Source organism: Melospiza melodia, chromosome 4, assembly GCF_035770615.1.
Source record: "Melospiza melodia melodia isolate bMelMel2 chromosome 4, bMelMel2.pri, whole genome shotgun sequence".
NCBI classification, from domain to species: domain Eukaryota; kingdom Metazoa; phylum Chordata; class Aves; order Passeriformes; family Passerellidae; genus Melospiza; species Melospiza melodia.
The window spans coordinates 98,348,709-98,369,621 of NC_086197.1; positions in this window are offsets into that span (position 1 = coordinate 98,348,709).

The following is a 20,913-nucleotide window of genomic DNA, read 5'->3' on the forward strand; positions in this document are numbered from 1 at the left end:
AATCAATATGTAAAAATAGGTATAAAATAGATAAATAAGTGCTTGGAGTAGATATAATATAGAATAAAAATTTATTTATAAATTGACATTGATAAAGATAAATGTATAAGTAAGCAATATACATTTATATTTTTAATGCATATTGTGAATGTAAATATGAAAACAAGGATATATATATTTGAATATTTTTTAGAAGAAAGGGTTGGGGTTTTTTTTGGTTCTTACTGGGTTAGAGGATGCCTCCCAGACCCAAGCTGCCACCTCAGCCGACTCAAGCAATCTGCAACAAGGAATCTGGGGGGCTGAGTTTTGCTTACCTGGGGAAAGCATCAGCACTAGTGTTCAGGAGCCTCTGGCCAAGAGGGGCCGGCCGTCTGCCTGCTGAAATTCTGCATGGCACAGGATGCCTCCCAGACCCAAGCTGGCAGCACCGCAGAGTCAGGCTGGTTTGAGGGTCCCCAAATGTGTCCAGCAATCTCCCATCAGGAACCTGGGTTGCTGAGTTTTCTTCTTCTGGGAAAGGGCAGCATTGGTGTTCAGGACATAGGGGCCCTTCGTGGCAGGCTGCCTGGTGAAATTCCGCAGGATGCCTCCCAGACCCAAGCTGCCACCTCAGCCGAGTCGAGCTCGTTTGAGAGTCCCAAGCGCTTTGAGCAATATGCCACCAAGAACTTGGGCTGCTGAGTTTTGCTTACCTGGGAAAAAGGTCAGCCCTAATGTTCAGGGGCCTGTGGCCCGAGCAGCCGGCCGTCTGCCTGCTGGAGTTCTCCATTGCGCAGGATGCCTCGCGGACCCAAGCTGCCACCACTGCAAAGTCAGGCTGGTTTGAGCGTCCCAAATGGCTCCAGCAATCTCCCATCAGGAGCCTGGGCTGCTGAGTTTTCTTCTTCTGGGAAAGGGCTGGCATTTGTGTTCAGGAGGCCTCGCCTGGACTGGCTGGCTGCCTGCTGATCTTTCTGCATTGCCAAATGTGCCTCCCAGACCCAAGCCGGCACCAGTTCCAACTCCAGCTGCTTTTGTCGCGCCACGTGTCTCCTGCCATCTGCCATCAGGAACCTGAGCTGCTGATTTACACTTCCCTGTGTAATGGGCAACATTGGTGTCCAGGGCCCAGGGGCCCTTACTGGCCAGTTGCCTGCTCAAATTCTGCATTGCGCAGGATGCCTCCCCGACCCAAGCTGCCACCACCGCAGAGTCTGGCTGGTTTGAGGGTCCCAAATGGCCCCAGCAATCTTCCATCACGAACCTGAGCTGGTGAGTTACACTTACCTGTGTCAAGGGCAGCATTTCTGTTCAGAGCCCAGGGGCCTTTCGTGGCTGGCTGCCTGCTGAAATTCTCCATTGCGCAGGATGCCTCCCGGATCCAAGCTGCCACCTCAGCCGAGTTGAGCTCGTTTGAGAGTCCCAAGCGCCTTGAGCAATCTGCCACCAGGAACTTGGGCTGCTGAGTTTTGCTTACATGGGGGAAGGGTACGCCCTAATGATCAGGGGCCTGTGGCCCAGAGTCGCCATCCATCTGCCTGCTGAAGTTCTCCATTGCACAGGAGGCCTCCCACACCCAAGCTGCCACCACCGAAAAGTCAGGCTGGTTTGAGGATCCCAAATGGATCCAGCAATCTTCCATCAGGAACCTGGGCGTCTGAGTTTTCTTCTTCTTGGAAAGGGCTGGCATTGGTGTTAAGGAGGCCTCAGCTGAAGTGGCTGGCTGTCTGGTCAAATTCTGCATTGCCAAATGTGCCTCCCAGACTCAAGCTGGCAACAGTGGTAACTCCAGGTGTTTTTGCCTCGGCACCTGTCTCCTGCCATCTGCCATCAGGAACCTGGAAGCTGAGTTACACTTCCTTGTGCAATGGGCGGCATTTGTGCCCAGTGCCCAGGGGCCCGTAGCGGCCGGCTGTCTGCTGAAATTCCGCGTTGCGCAGGATGCCTCCCAGCCCCAAGCTGCCACCTCAGCCGAGTCGAGTTTATTTGAGAGTCCCAAACGCCTCCACCAATCTGCAACAAGGAACCTGGGGGGCTGAGTTTTGCTTACCTGGGGGAAAGTGTCAGCATTAGTGTTCAGGAGCCTGGGGACTGGAGTGGGCGGCTGCCTGCTGAAATTTAACATGGTGCAGGATGCCTCCCAGACCCAAGCTGCCACCACCGCAAAGTCAGGCTGGTTTAAGGATCCCCAATGGCCCCAGCAATCTGCCATCAGGAACCTGAGCTGGTGAGTTACACTTCCCTGTGTAAAGGGCGGCATTGGTTTTCAGGGCCCAGGGGCCCTTAGTGACCGGCTGTCTGCTGAAATTCTGCATTGTGCAGGATGCCTCCCAGACCCAAGCTGCCACCTAAGCGGAGTCGAGCTCGTTTGAGAGTCCCAAGCGCCTCCACCAATCTGCAATAAGGAACCTGGGGGGCTGTGTTTTGCTTACCTGGGCAAAGGGTCAGCATGTGTCTTCAGGAGCCTGGGGACAGGAGTGGCCGGCTGCCTGCTGAAATTTAACATTGCGCAGGATGCCTCCCAGACCCAAGCTGCCACCTCAGCCGAGTCGAGCTCGTTTGAGAGTCCAAAGCGGATCCAGCAATCTGCAACAAGGAACCTGGCGGCTGAGTTTTGCTCACCTGGGCAAAGGGTCAGCATGTGTCTTCAGGAGGCTGGGGACAGGAGTGGCCGGCTGCCTGCTGAAATTTCACATTGCGCAGGATGCCTTCTCAACCCAAGCTGCCACCACCGCAAAGTCAGGCTGGTTTGAGGGTCCCAAATGGCTCCACCAATCTGACATCAGGAACCTGAGCTGGTGAGTTACACTTCCCTGTGTAAAGGGCAGCATTGGTGTACAGGGCCCAGGGGCCCTTAGTGACCGGCTGCCTTCTGAAATTCTGCGTTGCGCAGGATGCCTCCCAGACCCAAGCTGCCACCTCACCTGAGTCGAACTTGTTTGAGAGTCCGAAGCTCCTCCAACAATATGCCACCAGGAACTTGGGCTGCTGACTTTTGCTTACCTGGGGAAAGGGTCAGCAGTAGTGGTCAGGAGCCTGGGGATGGGAGCAGCCGGCTGTCTGCTCTAATTCCGCATTGGGCAGGATGCCTCCCAGACCCAAGCTGCCACCACCGAAAATTAAGGCTGGTTTGAAGGTCCCAAATGGCTCCAGCAATCTTCCATCAGGAACCTGGGATGCTGAGTTATCTTCTTCTGGGAAAGGGCTGGCAGCGGTGTTCCGGAGGTCTTGCCTGGAGTGGCTGTCTGCCTGCTGAAATTCTGCATTGCGCAGGATGCCTCCCAGACCCAAGCTCCCCCCACCACAGAGTCAGGCTGCTTTGAGGGTCCCAAATGGCCCCAGCAATCTGCCATCAGGAACCTGAGCTGGTGAGTTACACTTCCCTGTCTAAAGGGCGGCTTTGGTTTTCAGGGCCCAGGGGCCCTTAGTGACCGGCTGTCTTCTGAAATTCCTCATTGCGCAGGATGCCTCCGAGACCCAAGCTGCCAGTCAGCCGAGTCGAGCTCGTTTGAGAGTCCCAAGCGCCTCCACCAATCTGCAACAAGGAACCTGGGGGGCTGAGTTTTGCTTACCTGTGGAAAGGGTCAGCATTAGTGTTCAGGAGCCTGGGGACAGGAGTGGCTGGCTGTCTGCTGAAATCTAACATTGCACAGGATGCCTGCTGGACCCAAGCTGACACCACCGCAGAGTCAGGCTGGTTTGAAGGTCTCAACTGGCCCCAGAAATCTGCCATCAAGAACCTGAGCTGGTGAGTTACACTTCCCTGTGTAAAGGGCAGCATTGGTGTCGAGGACTCAGGGGCCCTTAGTGACTGGCTGTCTGCTGAAATTCTGCATTGTGCAGGATGCCTCCCAGACCCAAGCTGCCACCGCTGCAGAGTGAGGAGGCTTTGAGGCTCCCAAATGGCTTCAGCAATCTCCCATCAGGAACCTGGGCTGCTGAGTTTTCCTCTTCTGGGAAAGGGCTGGCATTTGTGTTCAGGAGGCCCTGCCTGGATTGGCTGGCTGCCTGCTGATATTTCTGCTTTGCCAAATGTGCCTCCCAGACCCAAGCCGGCACCAGTTCCAAGTCCAGCTTCTTTTCCCTTGGCACGTGTCTCCTGCCATCTGCCATCAGGAACCTGGGTGGCTGATTTACATTTCCCTGTGTAATGGGCGGCATTTTTGTCCAGTGCCCAGGGGCCCTAAGTGGCCGGCTGCCTGGTGAAATTCTGCATTGCGCAGGATGCCTCCCAGACCCCAGCTGCCACCACCGCAAAGTCAAGCTGGTTTGAGAGTCTCAAGTGGCTCCAGCAATCTTCCGTCAGGAACCTGAGCTGCTGAGTTACACTTCCCTGTGTAATGGGCAGCATTGGTGTCCAGGGCCCTTAGTGGCCCGTAGTGGCCTGCTGTGTCCTGAAATTCTGCATTGGTCTGGATGCGTCCCAGCCCAAGCTGCCACCTGTGCCTAGTTGATCTTTTTGAGAGTCCCAAGCGCCTCGAACAATATGCCACCAGGAACTTGGGTGGCTGAGTTTTCCTTACCTGGGAAAAGGCACAGGACTAATTTTCAGGATCCTGTGGCCCGGAGTGGCCACCTGTCTGCCTGCTGAAGGTCTGCATTGCTCAGGATGCCTCCCCGACCGAAGCTGCCACCTCAGCCACGTCGAGCTCGTTTGAGAGTCCCAAGTGCCTCCACTAATCTGCATCAAGGAACCTGTGGGGCTGAGTTTTGCTTACCTGGGAAAAGGGACAGCACTAGTGTTTAGGAGCCTCTGGTCCGGAGGGGCTGGCTGTCTGCCATCTGAAAATCTGCATTGCACACTATGCCTCCCTGACCCTAGCTGCCTGCACTGCAAAGTCAGGCTGGTTTGAAGGTTCAGAATGTCCCCAGCAATCTTCCATGAAGAACCCGAGCTGGTGAGTTACACTTACCTGGGGTAATGGGCGGCATTTGTGTCCAGGGCGCAGGGGCCCTTTGTGGACGGCTGTCTGCTGAAATTCTGTATTGCACAGGATCCCTCCCGGACCCAAGCTGCCACCGCCGCAAAGTCAGGCTGGTTTGAGGGTCCCAAATAGCTCCAGCAATATTCCATCAGGAACCTGGGCTGCTGAGTTTTCTTCTTCTGGGACAGGGCTGGCGTTGTTCAGGAGGCCTTGCCTTGAGTGGCTGACTGCCTCCTGAAATTCTGCATTGCCAAATGTGCCTCCCAGACCCAAGCCGGCACCAGTTCCAAGTCCAGCTCCTTTTCCCTTGGCACGTGTCTCCTGCCATCTGCCATCCGGAACCCGGGTGGCTGAGTAACGCTTCCCTGAGAAATGAGCTGGCGTTCCTGTTCAGGGGCCGGGGGCCCTTAGTGGATGGCTAGCTCCTGAAATTCTGCATTGCGCAGGATGCCTCCAAGATCCAAGTTGCCATAGGTGCTGAGTCGAGATGGTTTGAGACTCCCAAGCGCCTCCAGCAATTTGAAATCAGGAACCGGGGTTGCTCGGTTTTCTTTACCTGGTAAAAGGGTCAGCATTAGTGTTCAGGGGCGTTTGGCCCGGAGTGGCCGGCTGTTTGCCTTCTGAACTTCTGCATTTCCCAATCTGCCTCCCAGGCCCAGTTGGCCCCTGTCCCAATACCAGCTGCTTTGGCCTCGGCACGTGTCTCCTATCTCCCATCAGGAACCTGGCAGCTGAGTCACGCTTACCTGGCAAAAGGGCTGGTGTTCACATTCAGGGCCCAGGGGCCCTTCGTGGCCATCAGCCGGCTAAAATTCTGCATTGTGCAGGATGGCTCCCAGACCCAAGCTGCCACCACTGTACAGTCAGTCTCGTTTGAGGGTCCCAAATGGCTCCAGCAATATTCCATCAGGAACCTGGGCTGCTGAGTTTTCTTCTTCTGGGAAAGGGCTGGCAGTGGTGTTCCGGAGGCCTTGCCTGGAGTTGCTGGCTGCCTGCTGAAATTTCTGTATTGCCAAATATGCCTCTTAGAGCTAAGGTGGCACGAGTTCCAACTCCAGCTGCTTTTTCCTCAGCACGCGTCTCCTGCCGTCTGCCATCAGGAACCTCGGCCGGTGAGTTACACTTCCCTGTGTAAAGGGCTGCCTATTGTGTTCAGGTCCTAGGGGCCGTCCGCCTACTGACCTTTTGCCTTGCGCAGGTGCCCCCTAGACCTCAGGTGGAATCAGTTCCAACTCTAGCTGGTTTCACAGTGCTAAGTGGCTTCTGTAATCTGCCATCTGGAACGTGATCCGGTGAGTGTGGATTGATAGGGGAAAAGGCCGGTCTCCGTGTTGAGGGGCCAGTTGTCAGGAGAGGCCCATCGCCTGCTGAACTTCTGCATTGCAGAGGATGCCTCCCAGACCCAAGCTGCCACCACCGAAAAGTCAGGCTGGTTTGACAGCGCCCAGCATCTCCCGGAATCTGCCCTCAGGACCCTGCGCTGTTGAGTGTTGTTTCCCAGGGCAACGGGTCAGCATTTTTTTTCAGGTGCCTCAGGCCCAGTGTGTTCCGCTGCCTGTTGAAATTCCCTATTGCACAGGATGCTTCCAGGTCGTAAGCTGGCACAACTTGCAGGTCAGGCTGGTTTGAGCGTCTTAAGGCGCTCCCGCAATCTGCCATCAGGAACGTAGTCTGTTGCATTTTCTTTCCAGAGAAAAGACCTAGCTTTGGTGTTTGGGTGCCCGCGGCCTGGAGCGGCTGTTTGGCTCCTAAAATTCTGCATTGCGCCAGATGCCTTGCAGACCCAAGCCGGCAGCGGTGAACACTCAGGCTGCATTAACAATAACAAGCGCCTCCTGCAAAGGGACACCAGGAACCCGGAACGGTTAGTTTTGTTTACCTAGGAAATGGGGTGGCATTTTTGGTAAGGACTCAGCCGCCATGAGTGCCCAGCCGGCTCCTCATATTTTGCATGGCACAGGATGCCTCTCAAGCCCACACCGGCACCTCTGCAAAATCAGGCCGCGTAGTCAGTCCCAAGCGCCTCCTCTGAACCAACCTGGGCAGGTGAGTTTCGTTTGCCAGGGGAAAGGGCCGGTGTTTGCGTTCACGGGCCTGTAGGCCGGAGCGGTGCGGTGTCTGCTGAAATTCTATTTTGTGAAGTATGCCTTCCAGATTCCAGCTGGCACCAGGGACACCTCAAGGTACTTTGGTAGTGCCAAGTGCCTCTTGCAAATTGCCATCTTGAACCTGAGTTAGTTAGCTGTCATTGCTAGGGAAAAAGGCCAGTACCGGTGTTCAGAGGTCTACGGACCAGAGCGGCCGGCCGCTTGCTGAAAAACGTGCCTCGCGCCAGACGTCTCACAGACACAAGCCGTCACCACCGCAAAGTCAGGTCGCTTTGTGAGTCTTAAGTGCCTCCTGCAAACCTTCCCCAGCTGTCCCTCGTTGTTAAGGGTTTTGATTGACAGAAAAAATTCTGTTTTTTCATTGCTTGTGGGATTTAAATTGAGGAGAACCCTTCGTTTCACAATATTTTTGGAGAACGAATTATAGGGTAGAATCAGTTTATTTGTCATGTTATCAGTTTCAGTGGACCTAACTGCCCCGCTGTCTAATTTTTATGGGTTCACTTGAAGGAAGCTGTGTCTTTTTCAGCATTTTTAGGATTTAAGTATTCATTTCTGGCCACTTTTTTTCCGTGCCTTTGGAGCAGGTATCTTAGAGAAGAGCGAGCCCGGCGTGTATTTAACACATAAGCCACCCAGGAGGTTTTTTTTCTCATTTTTATTTCTAATGCAGTTAGGCCTAATTAGGAGTCCCAATGAGACTTAGACTATTTATGTCATTATCATTCTTCTCCACCCTACTTTGTCCTACATGATGTTCTACTTAGCAATTACCAAAGACTAATTGTGTAAGGCAGCAGCATATCACCCAATGTATCTATCTATGTAACCTTAAGAAAAAGTTTAACGTCTTACCAGTTTTTTGTTCTTCTGCTGCAAGTAGTCGCTGTGAAAATGGAAAGCACTGTTTTTTCTATGAAGAGCTTTCTTCTTTAACAAGTCCTTTGCTCCTCTTGAATCTGAGTCAGAGGAGCCAAACTGCTGCAGCTCTTCTGAGGGCTTTTATACCCGGTGGGATTAGTCCCCTCCCTTTTCCAGGGCATCATGGGAACGAGAGGCGGGCACTATCAGGGGTATATTAACCCCAGCCTTGGCTGGGGGCCTTCATTCCCTCCCTGGGAACTGCTGGGGTAAGAGCTCTCCTCTCATTTCAGTGAAGAGTCTCTTTTAGCTTATCTCAGCTCATTTTCAGTAGGTGTTTCTGGGCATCTAAAGTAACAGAGGCCTGGGAAATACAGTGAAGAAACCACCATGGAATACAGGGAGTATTTAGGTTTGTGGTTTTGAGTTTTGTGTTTAGGGGGGGTAAAGTACATTTGTAGTTTCTGGTTTTGTTCTTGTGTTTGTTTTTTTTTTTTTTTTTTTTGTTCCATTGTTTTTAGTAGGAGGGCAGCTTTCACAGATTCCAGGGTGTGTCAACTCCAGTACGGTGTTCAGCAGAGTAATCATGTCATGAGAGGGATCGTCTCTGTGTCCAAGAAGATGCGTGAGATTGGGGCTTCAGGGGATTTGAGAATTGAGAGTAGGTGAAGTGAGGGTGAGTAGGTATCCAGTTGGGAGTTTTTGGGGGGGGTGTTTGTAGGCAGCAGGGTTAGAAAGGGTGTTTATTTGAGGGCTCCCCCACCCAAGGTTTTCAGAAGCATAGCAGGAGCATTTTCATGTCTTTCTCACACAAGGTCATCCACTGCAGTCACAGGAATGCCATTCAACATCCCCTTTGTCTAACCCAGGTGCCATTCTGAATAAAGGCCGCAGCCTTGGAGTCAGGATGAAGCTGGAGCCTGACGGAGCCAGGCCCACTCAGGAGAGGGCAAGAAGCTGCCTTGCTGGGATTTGGCCCACATAACTCTGGACTCACACTTTGGTTTCGGTTTACTTTATTGTAGCTGACTGAGAGGCACGCAGGCCATTACGAGGCCCTCGGAGGCAGACTTATTTCAGGTGCAACGTGGATTCCCATCACCCATCATTGAAAAGATAAGTCGGGGGCCACGGCCTGGAGATGGGAGAGTAGCAGATTTGGAGTTCTTGGGTAAGATTTAAAAATTAGCAGAGGGGAAAGCAATCTTGTCCAAGGGCCTCTTAGGACAGCTAAAGGGAGAGGCTCTAATTTTGATGGCAGCTTTCAGGCGGGCAGCGCAGAACAGCTCCGGTGTGCGTCATGTTGTCCAGTGTGCCGTGTTTCCTAGTGTGTCTTTGGCATGCCTTTTGCCTTCTCCCCTTAGAGGCCCTCAAAACAAGCATGATGTCTCGTGTTTCTCGTTCCCCTGTTTCTCACGTTCTGTGTCACGGGTGTCCGTACATATTTGTGCCGGAGCTGTTCTGCCCTGCCGTGTAGCCTGCTGCAATAGGACAAGCCCTGGGGAGTTGGAATTTATAATGTGGGCTGTACTTGAGCTCTAGATGCTCTTCCTAGATTGACATAAGGTGTTTGCAGCTTTTGAGTTATCCTGGTGTTGTTTGACATATGTTCTAACTTTCTTTCAGGTGCAGATGCATTCCAGGTGTGGCAGAGGGTCAGGGTTAGGAGGTGCCGGGCCTTCTTAGGAGCGCGGTGAGTAGCAGAGTGGTGGGGTTTTGGCCGATGCAGTGCTAAGGTCAGGCCCTGATGTTTGGTTCTGTTTAATCTAGCTGTCTGAGAGACACCGGCCCGGTGCCAGCAGGACCTTCCCAGCTGACGAGGTGGCCTTTCTACGCACCTGAGACGGACTGGCATCCCCAGATGTCTGAGAGATAAGTAGAGGGCTGTGACCCACAGAGGGGATGAAGGCATGGTGCTGGTTTGGGAATTACTGGGAGGGGTTTTTGAGTCCGATTTGGAGGTGAGGGGTGTTCATGAAGTGGCCCCTTAGGCCCCATAAAAGCCACGTCTCACTTTTGATCCCAGTGCTGAGGAGCGCAGGGCAGAGCAGTCCCGGTGTGTCTCGTGTCCTTTGTCTGTTGTGCATTATGTGTTGTTTGTGTATCCCGTGTCTTTTACCTTAGTGGGGCCTGTCAGAAACACTGGCATCCTTGTTAGCACCTGTGATCACTGCATTCCCTGGCCTGGCAGCCCGGCCACAGAACTTTGGACTGGGGAGCTCAGACAGGCATCAGACTCTCTTTTTTCTTTGGAAGCATCCAGTCAGGTGTCTTGTCAGGTCTTGTTCTGAGCTGTCCGGACAGCTATGCCCCACCTGGATCCATTTTGGTGGATTAGGACTTGTAAGAATGTGAGGGCAGGCAGAGGATTCTGACCATAGGATTCTTAGGCATCCAGTTTTGCTGTTCTTGGAATAAATCCTTCAGTTACCTTCTTCCTCCAGGGTTCTCTGAGCTTCATCAGCTCACCATCAGTTTCAACTCGGTCATGTCCTTTTGCATTCTATCAGTCCTTGTGACCATTTTCTTTGCTGGTAGATTTCTGTTCCTGTTGTGTCCCCGTTGTCTGTCCTGTCCTGCCTGTCCTGTGTCACGGGTGTCAGCACACATATGTGCCGGAGCTGCTCTGCCCTGCCGCACAGCCTGGTGCGATAGGAGAGGGCCCGGGGACTTGGAATGTGTAATGTGGGGTGTAGTTGGACTCTAGGTGGGATTTGTAGATGGACACAGGATATCTGGAGCTCCTCAGTTATCCTGCAACAGTTTGACTCTTGTCCTATCTTTTTTTTCAGATTGAGATGGATTAAATATGTGCTAGAGGGCCCTATCCCGTTGAGGCGATTGCCCCGAGCAGGTGAGGCCCCATTTGTCTCTGCAGCAGAAGTGTGTATGGTGACTGTGTTACCGCACTGTTCTTTGTCTTTCTTTTTAGGAAGTCACTCTGGATACCAGCAGCCAAGGTGAGCAGCGGAGAGAAGTGGTTGTTATTGCTCAGCTCTCAAGAACAACAATTTTTCAGCAGATCGATCATGTCGCAAGAGAGATTTGCCCAGTGTCAAGGATGATGTTTGAGATTGAGGCTTCAGGTGGGTTGAGGGTTGTGACTGGGAGAGAGAGGGTGATCAGGTATCCAGTTAGGAGTTCTTGGGAGGGGGTTTGCAGGCAGCAGGGTGAGAAAGGGTGTTTATTTGAGGGCCCCCCCTACAAGGCTGTTCAGAAGCCTAGCAGAGGCATTCCCATGTCTCGCAGCACACAAGGTCCTCCACTGCAGTCAGAGGAATGCCATTTAACTTTGCCTTTCTCTTACCCAGGTGCCACCCCTAATGAAGGCCACAGCCTTGGAATCAGGATGAAGCTGGAGCCTGAGGGAGCCAGGCACACTCAGGAGAGGGCAAGTAGCTGACTGGCTGGGATATGGCCCCCATAATTCTGGACTCATACTTTTGTTTTGGTTTTCTTTATTGTAGCTGACCAAGAGGCTAACAGGCTATCAGGGGCCCTCCGAGGCAGACTCATTTCAGGACCAACGTGGATTGCCATCACTCTTCATCCAAAAGATAAGTCGGGGGCCTCGGCCTGGAGATGGGAGTGTAGCAGACTGGGAGTTTTTGGGCCAGATTTAACAAATAGCGGAGGGAAAAGCAATCTTGTCCAAGGGCATGTTAGGACAAGTGAAGGGAGAGACTCTACTTCTGATGGCAGCTTTTAGGCGGGCAGTGCGGAACAGCTCCGGTCTGTCTGTTGTTGTCCCGTGTGCCTGTTACCTGGTGTGTCTTTGGGGTCCCTTTTGCCCTCTTCCCTCGAGGCCCTCACCGCAAGCATGATGTGTCGTGTTTCACGTCCCCCTGTTGGTCACGTTCCGTGTCACGGGTGTCTGCACATATTTGTGCCGGAGCTCTTTTGCCCTGCCGCCTGGCCTGCTGCAATAGGACAAATCATGGGGAGTTGAAATTTCTAATGTGGGCTGTACTTGGGCTCTAGATGCTCTTCCTAGATTGCCATAAGGTGTTTGCATCTTTTGAGTTATCCTGGTGGTGTTTGACATGTGTTGTAACTTTCTTTCAGGTGCAGATGCATTCCAGGTGTGGCAGAGGGTCAGGGTTAGGAGGTGCCGGGCCTTCTTAGGAGCGCGGTGAGTAGCAGAGTGGTGGGGTTTCGGCCGATGCGGTGCCAAGGTCAGGCCCTGATGTTTGGTTCTGTTTAATCTAGCTGTCTGAGAGACACCGGCCCGGTGCCAGCAGGACCTTCCCAGCTGACGAGGTGGCCTTTCTACGCACCTGAGACGGACTGGCATCCCCAGATGTCTGAGAGATAAGTAGAGGGCTGTGACCCACAGAGGGGACAAGGCATGGTGCTGGTTTGGGAATCACCGGGAGGGGTTTTTGAGTCCGATTTGGAGGTGGGAGGTGTTCATGGGGTGGCCCCTTAGGCCCCATAAATGGCCACGTCTCACTTTTGATCCCAGTGCTGCGGTGCGCAGGGCAGAGCAGTCCCGGTGTGTCTCGTGTCCTTTGTCTGTTGTGCATTATGTGTTGTTTGCGTATGCCATGTCTTTTACCTTAGTGGGGCCTGTCAGAAACCCTGGCATCCTTGTTAGCATCTGTGATCACTGCATTCCCTGGCCTGGCAGCCCGGCCACAGAACTTTTGACTGGGGAGCTCAGACAGGCATCAGACTCTCTTCTCTCTTTGGAAGCATCCAGTTAGGTGTCTTGCCAGGTCTTGTTTGGAGCTGTAGGGACAGCTGTGCCCCACCTGGATCCATTTTGGTGGATTAGGACTTGTAAGAATGTGAGGGCAGGCAGAGGATTCTGAGCATAGGATTCCTAGGCATCGATCTTTGCTGTTCTTGGAATAAATGCTTCAGTTAGCATCTTCTTCCTCCAGGGTTCTCTGAGCCTCATCAGCTGACCGTCAGTTTGAACTCAGTCATCTCCTTTTGCATTCTCTCAGTCCTTGCAGCCATTTTCCTTGCCAAGAGATTTCTGTTCCTGTTGTGTCCCCGTTGTCTGTCCTGTCCTGCCTGTCCTGTGTCACGGGTGTCAGCACACATATGTGCCGGAGCTGCTCTGCCCTGCCGCACAGCCTGGTGCGATAGGAGAGGGCCCGGGGACTTGGAATGTGTAATGTGGGGTGTAGTTGGACTCTAGGTGGGATTTGTAGATGGACACAGGATATCTGGAGCTCCTCAGTTATCCTGCAACAGTTTGACTCTTGTCCTATCTTTTTTTTCAGATTGAGATGGATTAAATATGTGCTAGAGGGCCCTATCCCGTTGAGGCGATTGCCCCGAGCAGGTGAGGCCCCATTTGTCTCTGCAGCAGAAGTGTGTATGGTGACTGTGTTACAGCACTGTTCTTTGTCTTTCTTTTTAGGAAGTCAATCTGGATACCAGCAGCCAAGGTGAGCAGCGGAGAGAAGTGGTTGTTATTGCTCAGCTCTCAAGAACAACAATATTTCAGCGGATCGATCATGTCGCAAGAGAGGTCTGCCCAGTGTCAAGGATGATGTTTGAGATTGAGGCTTCAGGTGAGTTGAGGGTTGTGACTGGGAGAGGGAGGGTGATCAGGTATCCAGTTAGGAGTTCTTGGGAGGGGGTTTGCAGGCAGCAGGGTGAGAAAGGGTGTTTATTTGAGGCCCCCCCCCCCCCCCCACAAGGCTTTTCAGAAGCCTAGCAGAGGCATTCCCATGTCTCGCAGCACACAAGGTCCTCCACTGCAGTCAGAGGAATGCCATTTAACTTTGCCTTTCTCTTACCCAGGTGCCACCCCTACTGAAGGCCACAGCCTTGGAATCAGGATGAAGCTGGAGCCTGAGGGAGCCAGGCACACTCAGGAGAGGGCAAGTAGCTGACTGGCTGGGATATGGCCCCCATAATTCTGGACTCATACTTTTGTTTTGGTTTTCTTTATTGTAGCTGACCAAGAGGCTAACAGGCTATCAGGGGCCCTCCGAGGCAGACTCATGTCAGGACCAACATGGATTGCCATCACTCTTCATCCAAAAGATAAGTCGGGGGCCTCGGCCTGGAGATGGGAGTGTAGCAGACTGGGAGTTTTTGGGCCAGATTTAACAAATAGCGGAGGGAAAAGCAATCTTGTCCAAGGGCATGTTAGGACAAGTGAAGGGAGAGACTCTACTTCTGATGGCAGCTTTTAGGCGGGCAGTGCGGAACAGCTCCGGTCTGTCTGTTGTTGTCCCGTGTGCCTGTTACCTGGTGTCTTTGGGGTCCCTTTTGCCCTCTTCCCTCGAGGCCCTCACCGCAAGCATGATGTGTCGTGTTTCACGTCCCCCTGTTGGTCACGTTCCGTGTCACGGGTGTCTGCATGTATTTGTGCCGGAGCTCTTTTGCCCTGCCGCCTGGCCTGCTGCAATAGGACAAATCATGGGGAGTTGAAATTTCTAATGTGGGCTGTACTTGGGCTCTAGATGCTCTTCCTAGATTGCCATAAGGTGTTTGCATCTTTTGAGTTACCCTGGTGGTGTTTGACATGTGTTGTAACTTTCTTTCAGGTGCAGATGCATTCCAGGTGTGGCAGAGGGTCAGGGTTAGGAGGTGCCGGGCCTTCTTAGGAGCGCGGTGAGTAGCAGAGTGGTGGGGTTTTCGGCCGATGCGGTGCCAAGGTCAGGCCCTGATGTTTGGTTCTGTTTAATCTAGCTGTCTGAGAGACACCGGCCCGGTGCCAGCAGGACCTTCCCAGCTGACGAGGTGGCCTTTCTACGCACCTGAGACGGACTGGCATCCCCAGATGTCTGAGAGATAAGTAGAGGGCTGTGACCCACAGAGGGGATGAAGGCATGGTGCTGGTTTGGGAATTACTGGGAGGGGTTTTTGAGTCCAGTTTGGAGGTGGGGGGTGTTCATGAAGTGGCCCCTTAGGCCCCATAAAAGCCCCGTCTCACTTTTGCTTCCAGTGCTGCGGTATGCAGGGCAGAGCAGTCCCGGTGTGTCTCGTGTCCTTTGTTGTGCATTATGTGTTGTTTGCGTATGCCATGTCTTTTACCTTAGTGGGGCCTGTCAGAAACCTTGGCATCCTTGTTAGCATCTGTGATCTCTGCATTCCCTGGCCTGGCACCCAGCCCATACATGCGATTCTGATACCTGTCTGAGCTCCCCGGTCAAAAATTCTCTCTTTGGAAGCATCCAGTCAGGTGTCTTGTCAGGTCTTGTTCTGAGCTGTACGGACAGCTGTGCCCCACCTGGATCCATTTTGGTGGATTAGGACTTGTAAGAATGTGAGGGTAGGCAGAGGATTCTGAGCATAGGATTCCTAGGCATCGATCTTTGCTGTTCTTGGAATAAATCCTTCAGTTAGCATCTTCTTCCTCCAGGGTTCTCTGAGCCTCATCAGCTGACCGTCAGTTTGGACTCAGTCATCTCTTTTTGCGTTCTCTCAGTCCTTGCAGCCATTTTCCTTGCCAAGAGATTTTTGTCTGTGTGTTGTGCCCTTTGTTTGTCCTGTCATGTCTGTCCTGTGTCACGGGTGTCTGCACACATTTGTGCCGGAGCTGCTCTGCCCTGTTGCCTAGCCTGGTGTAGTTGGAGTAATCCTGCGGACCTGGAATTTGTAATGTTGGGTGTACTTGGACTCTAGATGATATTCCTAGGTCGATCAAAGGTTTTTGCAGATTTTGAGTTATCCTCCTGGTATTTGCCCTATGTTCTTACTTTCTTTCAGGTTCAGGTGCATTGCATCCATGGCTGAGCACCCCATCCTGGGTGGGGGGCTTCCTGAAATCAGGTCAGTCAACAGTTGTCTGTGCAGGGTGTGTGGTAAGTGTGCCCCTGTTACAGGTCTGTTCTTTGTCTTTGTTTTTACGATGCAAAGCTGGATCTCAGCAGTCAAGTTCAAGAAGGCAAGGTGAGCAGTGACCAGTAGCCTTTATTGTTGCTGAGGTCTCAATTCCTGGGGTGAGTCTAAGTCTCCATTCTTGTTGTGGTGCCTTAGTCAAGCTGCTCTGAGCACGTCAAGCCGCCATCCCCCACCAGATGACGGACCGGGTTTGCTGCCCTTGTCAGCCCTGTCTTCTGGGTAGGTGTCCGGATCCACTGAGGAGTTGTGGTAAGTCGGGCAAGTAGGGATGAGGAGCGTGGGTCCATGCAGTTTTCAGCAATCCCACATCATCTCCTGTCCTCTTCATGCAGGTGTCCTCTGTGATGGTGGCATCGGTGTCTGAGCATGGCTGACGTGTATGACTGCAGGCGATCGGCCATTGTTCGGAGAACAGTGAGTAGCAGACTTGTGGCTTTTGGCCGATGCGGTGACAAGATCAGGCACCGATGTTTGGTTTTGTTTAATCTAGCTGTCTGAGAGACACCAGCCCGGTGGCAGCAGGAACTCTGCAGCTGCTGAGGCGGCCTTCCTTCGCACCCGATACAGAGCAGTATCGCCAGATGTCTGTGAGATAAGTAGAGGGCTATGAACCACAGAGGGGATTAAAGTGGGGTGCTAGGTCAGACTCCCAGGGTGGGGGGTTTGATTTGGCTCTGGAGATGTGGGTAGCCAACATGTGGCCCCTTAGGCCTCATAAAAGCAAAGCCTCAGTTTTGGTTACGGTGCTGAGGTGGGCAGCAGGGCAGAGCAGTCCCGGTGTGTCTTGTGTCACTTGTCTTTTGTGTGTTGTCTGTCTGGATATGTCCTGTCTCTTTATCGTAGCACTATGAGGGGCCTCTCAGAAACCTTTCCTAGCATCCGTGATCTCAGCGTTCTTTTCCCTGGCAGCCGTGCCACGGAACTCTTCACCTGGGAGCCCAGACAGGCATCAGAATTGCATCTCTTTTTAGAAGCAGCCCGTCAGAAGTCTTTTCAGGTCTTGTTCTCAGCTGTATGGAGACTTGCACCCTGCAAGGTTCTGTTATGGCTGATTAGGACTTGTGAGAAAGTGAGCTGAGGTAGAGCATTGTGACTGTAGGGCTCCTGGGCATTCCTCTTTGCAGTTCTTGGACTGAATCATTAAGTTTAGCATTTTCTTTTGCCAGGGATCTCTGAGCCTCATCAGCTCACCATCAGTCTCACCTTGGTCATCTCATTTTTCATCTTTTCAGTCCTTGCAGTCATTTTCCTTGCCTACAGGTTTCTGTGTGTGTTTTGTCCTTGTTGTTTGTCTTGTCCTGTCCCGTGTCACGGGTGTCTGCACACATTTGTGCTGGAGCTGCTCCGCCCTGCCCCGTAGCCGGGCGCAATCGGAGGCGTCTCGGGGGCTTGTAATTTGTAATGTGGGGTCTAGTTGGCCTCTAGATGGGATTTGTAAATGGACATGACATGTCTGGAGCCTATAAGTTATCCTGCAGCCCTTTGACTTTTCTCCTAACTGTCTTTCAGATTCAGAAGGATGAGATCCAGGGCAGAGCCCTGCATCTAGGGTGAGGGGATTCCCCCAAGCAGGTCAGTCACTGTTTTCCTCGGAAGAGGAAGCATAAATGATGGCTGTCACAGCTCTTTTGCCTTTCCTTTTAGGAAGTCAAGGCAGAGAGCTGCAGTCCAGGCCAGTGGGCAAGGTGAGCATTGCGTAGCGTACACACGCGGTCTTATTGCTGAGGTCTCAGTTTCTGGTGCAGCTCTAACTATCTCCTCTTGTTTTTTTTCTTTTTTTATTCTTTTAGGTGGTCCACTTGTGATCTATCCTGGCCGAGGATGCTCATGCCAGGCGGGTGCAAGCCTAAGGTATCGGTGTGGCATACTTGTCACGGTAGGGAGGTTGTGTTTTCCCAGTATCTCAACATGCTTTTTTGCTTTGTTTCCTTGCAGGTGCTGTCGCTCCCCTAAGCATGACCAAGGAACAGAGGAGGGCAGGTGAGTCGGTGTTTAGGCAGGCTGAGTCACAGGGGACTGTTATGCAGCAGCATGCTAAGTGTGTACATTTTCTTTTTGCAGGTGTCTTCTGGGCACCCTCCTGAGTCAAATGAAGTTTTGAGGTGAGCTGGGGCAGTGGTGCGGAGGACTCCCGGGGATTACTGTTTTTGAGGGCAATAGTCACCTTTTCTGTTGTATCTTAGGTACCCTGAGCAGGCTTGTAGCCACAGCTGGGAAGCGGCAGCACCGAATCACACACATCGAGAACATCTCAACGCGCATGTCTGACCGAGGATGGATTTTGTCCGCTCGTCTTCCAAAAGCTAAGTGTCGGGGCAGCGGTCGGGAGAAGGGGAAAAGCCTTTACTATCACAGGGGGCAGTTTCACGTCAGCTTAGCTGAGAGGTCTGCAGTGGGACGGGCTCTTTGGAATTAAAGAGAGAGGGTTTGTCCTCAGCCTCATGAGAGCCTTTGCTGGGCAGGGCAGTTCCGACCCATGTCCACGTTCTCGTGGACTTTGTGTCGTCAGCTGTCCTCGACACGGCATCGTCACGGCCGTTTCCCCCGAGGGGCTCGCCTTCGGGTCCGGAGCTATCGCCACGGTCCTCTGGCAGTCTGCTTCCTTCTGTAGGCCGGCCGAGCGTCTTGAGGGTCTTCCTAAGTGCTTTGACACTAACTTCTTTTTGCGAGCTACATTTCATCATCACGTGCCATCATCATAGGTCTTCCTTTTCTCTGGCTCATCTTGCGTTTGCAATATCAGATCCCTAAGGGGAAAGTTCCCGCTTGCCTTTGTGTTTGGTATCTGTGTCTGTGTTATGTTCTCTGTGTCCATTGTCTTTCACGTCATAAGGCCTTTCTTACATCTCGATGCTTTGTCGGCACTAATCCGTGCCATATTGCCTATATTCTACTCCTGTGCCTTTCTGGATCTTCCTTTTTCTGCCCTCTTTATATTTTTACTCTTTGAGCCAGGTAGGATTAGAGAAGATGTTCTCATCCGTCTTCCTTCTCACTACCAGCTTGGTAGTGCCATTTTTCCCCATGACATTTTCTTGGACTTCTAGAGTGGTGTCTTATACCCTCCTGACGTGACTGCAGTAGTTCTATAGGTTCCATCTTCTGAAAGGGTGTAGATCTCAGGAATTCATCTTCCAGAGTGATCTTAAGTCCTGTTTTATAATGTATCTATCTACCTATATTGTATGTACCTGTGTTGGCATATATTGTATGTACTTATATTGTATGTACCTGTGTTGGCTTATACTGTATGTACTTATGTTGCATGTACCTCTGTTGGCTTATCTAGCATGTACCTGTGTTGGCTTATACTGTATGTACTTATATTGTATGTACTTGTGTTGGCTTATATTGCATGTACTTGTGTCAGCTTTTACTGTATGCACTTAGGTTGCATGTACCTGTGTTGGCTTATACTGTATGTACTTACCTAGCATGTACCTCTGTTGGCTTATCTTGCATGTATCTGTGTTGGCTTATACTGTATGTACTTATATTGTATGTACTTGTGCTGGATTATATTGCATGTACTTGTGTCAGCTTTTACTGTATCCACTTAGGTTGCATGTACCTGTGTTGGCTTATACTGTATGTACTTATGTTGCATGTACCTCTGTTGGCTTATCTAGCATGTACCTGTGTTGGCTTATACTGTATGTACTTATCTTGCTTGTACCTGTCTTGAATTATATTGTGTGTACCTGTGTTGGCTTATACTGTATGTACTTATAATGTATGTAAGTGCATTGCCTTTTATTGTCTGTACTGGCACTGTATGCATTGGCTTATACTGTGCGTACCTATGTTGTACCACTTATGGTCGGAGCTGCCCTGCCCTGGCAGCTAGTCATAGTTAGGTGGAACAGTTATAGAAATTTTCCTGTTGCTTTGTTTTGTGGGATTTTGGGTAGAAAACTTATCGGTTGAGAGCGGGGACAATTCCTGGCTGTCAGATTGGCACTTGCTGACCACTTTCTGTTGTCTCACAGGTCCCCGAGGCTACCCATTTTCCTAATCTACCATTTGGTGTCAGGGAGGGCCAGGCAGAAGATGCGTCGAAGCACGTTCTTCAGTGTCTCAGGTAAGGGCCGCAGCGAGCGTGTCAGCAGGCAGTGTGTGTGAGCATGTGTGAGAGCCTGTGGCTGTGTTTGTCTGTGTGTGCTCATCTCTCTGTGTGTGAGCACAGGGTGAGTGGATTTAACCTTGTGTGTGTGAAGTTTGCTTTTCAGGTTTTTCAACTCCATTTTAAATTTAGAATAAAAAATCCCCAGCTGGGGGGTTTTTTTTTTTTCCCCCCGGCTGGGTTTTTTTTTTCCTCGGTCCCGGTCGGTCTGCGAGGCGACGTTCATCGCCAAAGTTTGGGCACGGATACGGCCGAGGGACCGGGGTTTTTGTCAGGCAGGAGGATTTTTTGGGGGCTTCTGGGAACCACGTTCCCCAGGAGCGGTTGTGAATGTGTGGTGAGGGTTAGCGGAGCGGGTTGAGCTGAGAGTCAGTGTGGGTTTGTGTGTAAGCTGAAGGAAGTGTGTGTGTCTGTTGAAGGTCTGTAGGGTTGTAACCTTGTATGCTGTTTGCTTTTCAGGTTTTTCAACTCATCTTTAAAATTAGAATAAAAAATCCCCAGCCGGGGGTTTTTTTTTTTTTCCCCCCTGGCTGGGTTTTTTTTTCTCGGTCCCGGTCGGTCTGCGAGGCGATGTTCATCGCCAAAGTTTGGGCACGGAACGGCCAGGGACCGGGGTTTTTGTCAGGCAGGAGGATTTTTTGGGGCTTCTGGGAACCACATTCCCGAGGAGCGGTGTGAATGTGTGTTGAGGGTTAGTGGAGCGGTTGATGTGGGAGTTAGTGTGGGTTTGTGTAAGCTGAAGGAAGTGTGTGTCTGTTGAAGGTCTGTAGGGTTGTAACCTTGTATGCTGTTTGCTTTTCAGGTTTTCAACTCATTTTTAAAATTAGAATAAAAAATCCCCAGCCGGGGGGGTTTTTTTTTTTTCCCCCCTGGCTGGGTTTTTTTTTTCCTCGGTCCCGGTCGGTCCGCGAGGCGGACGTTCATCGCCAAAGTTTGGCACGGGAATGGCCAGGGACCGGGGTTTTCGTCAGGCAGGAGGATTTTTTGGGGGCTCCGGGAGCCACGTTCCCGAGGAGCGGTGTGAATGTGTGGTGAGGGTTAGCGAGCGGGTGATGTGGGAGGTAGTGTGGGTTTTTGTGTGTAGCTGAAGTGTGTGTATGTG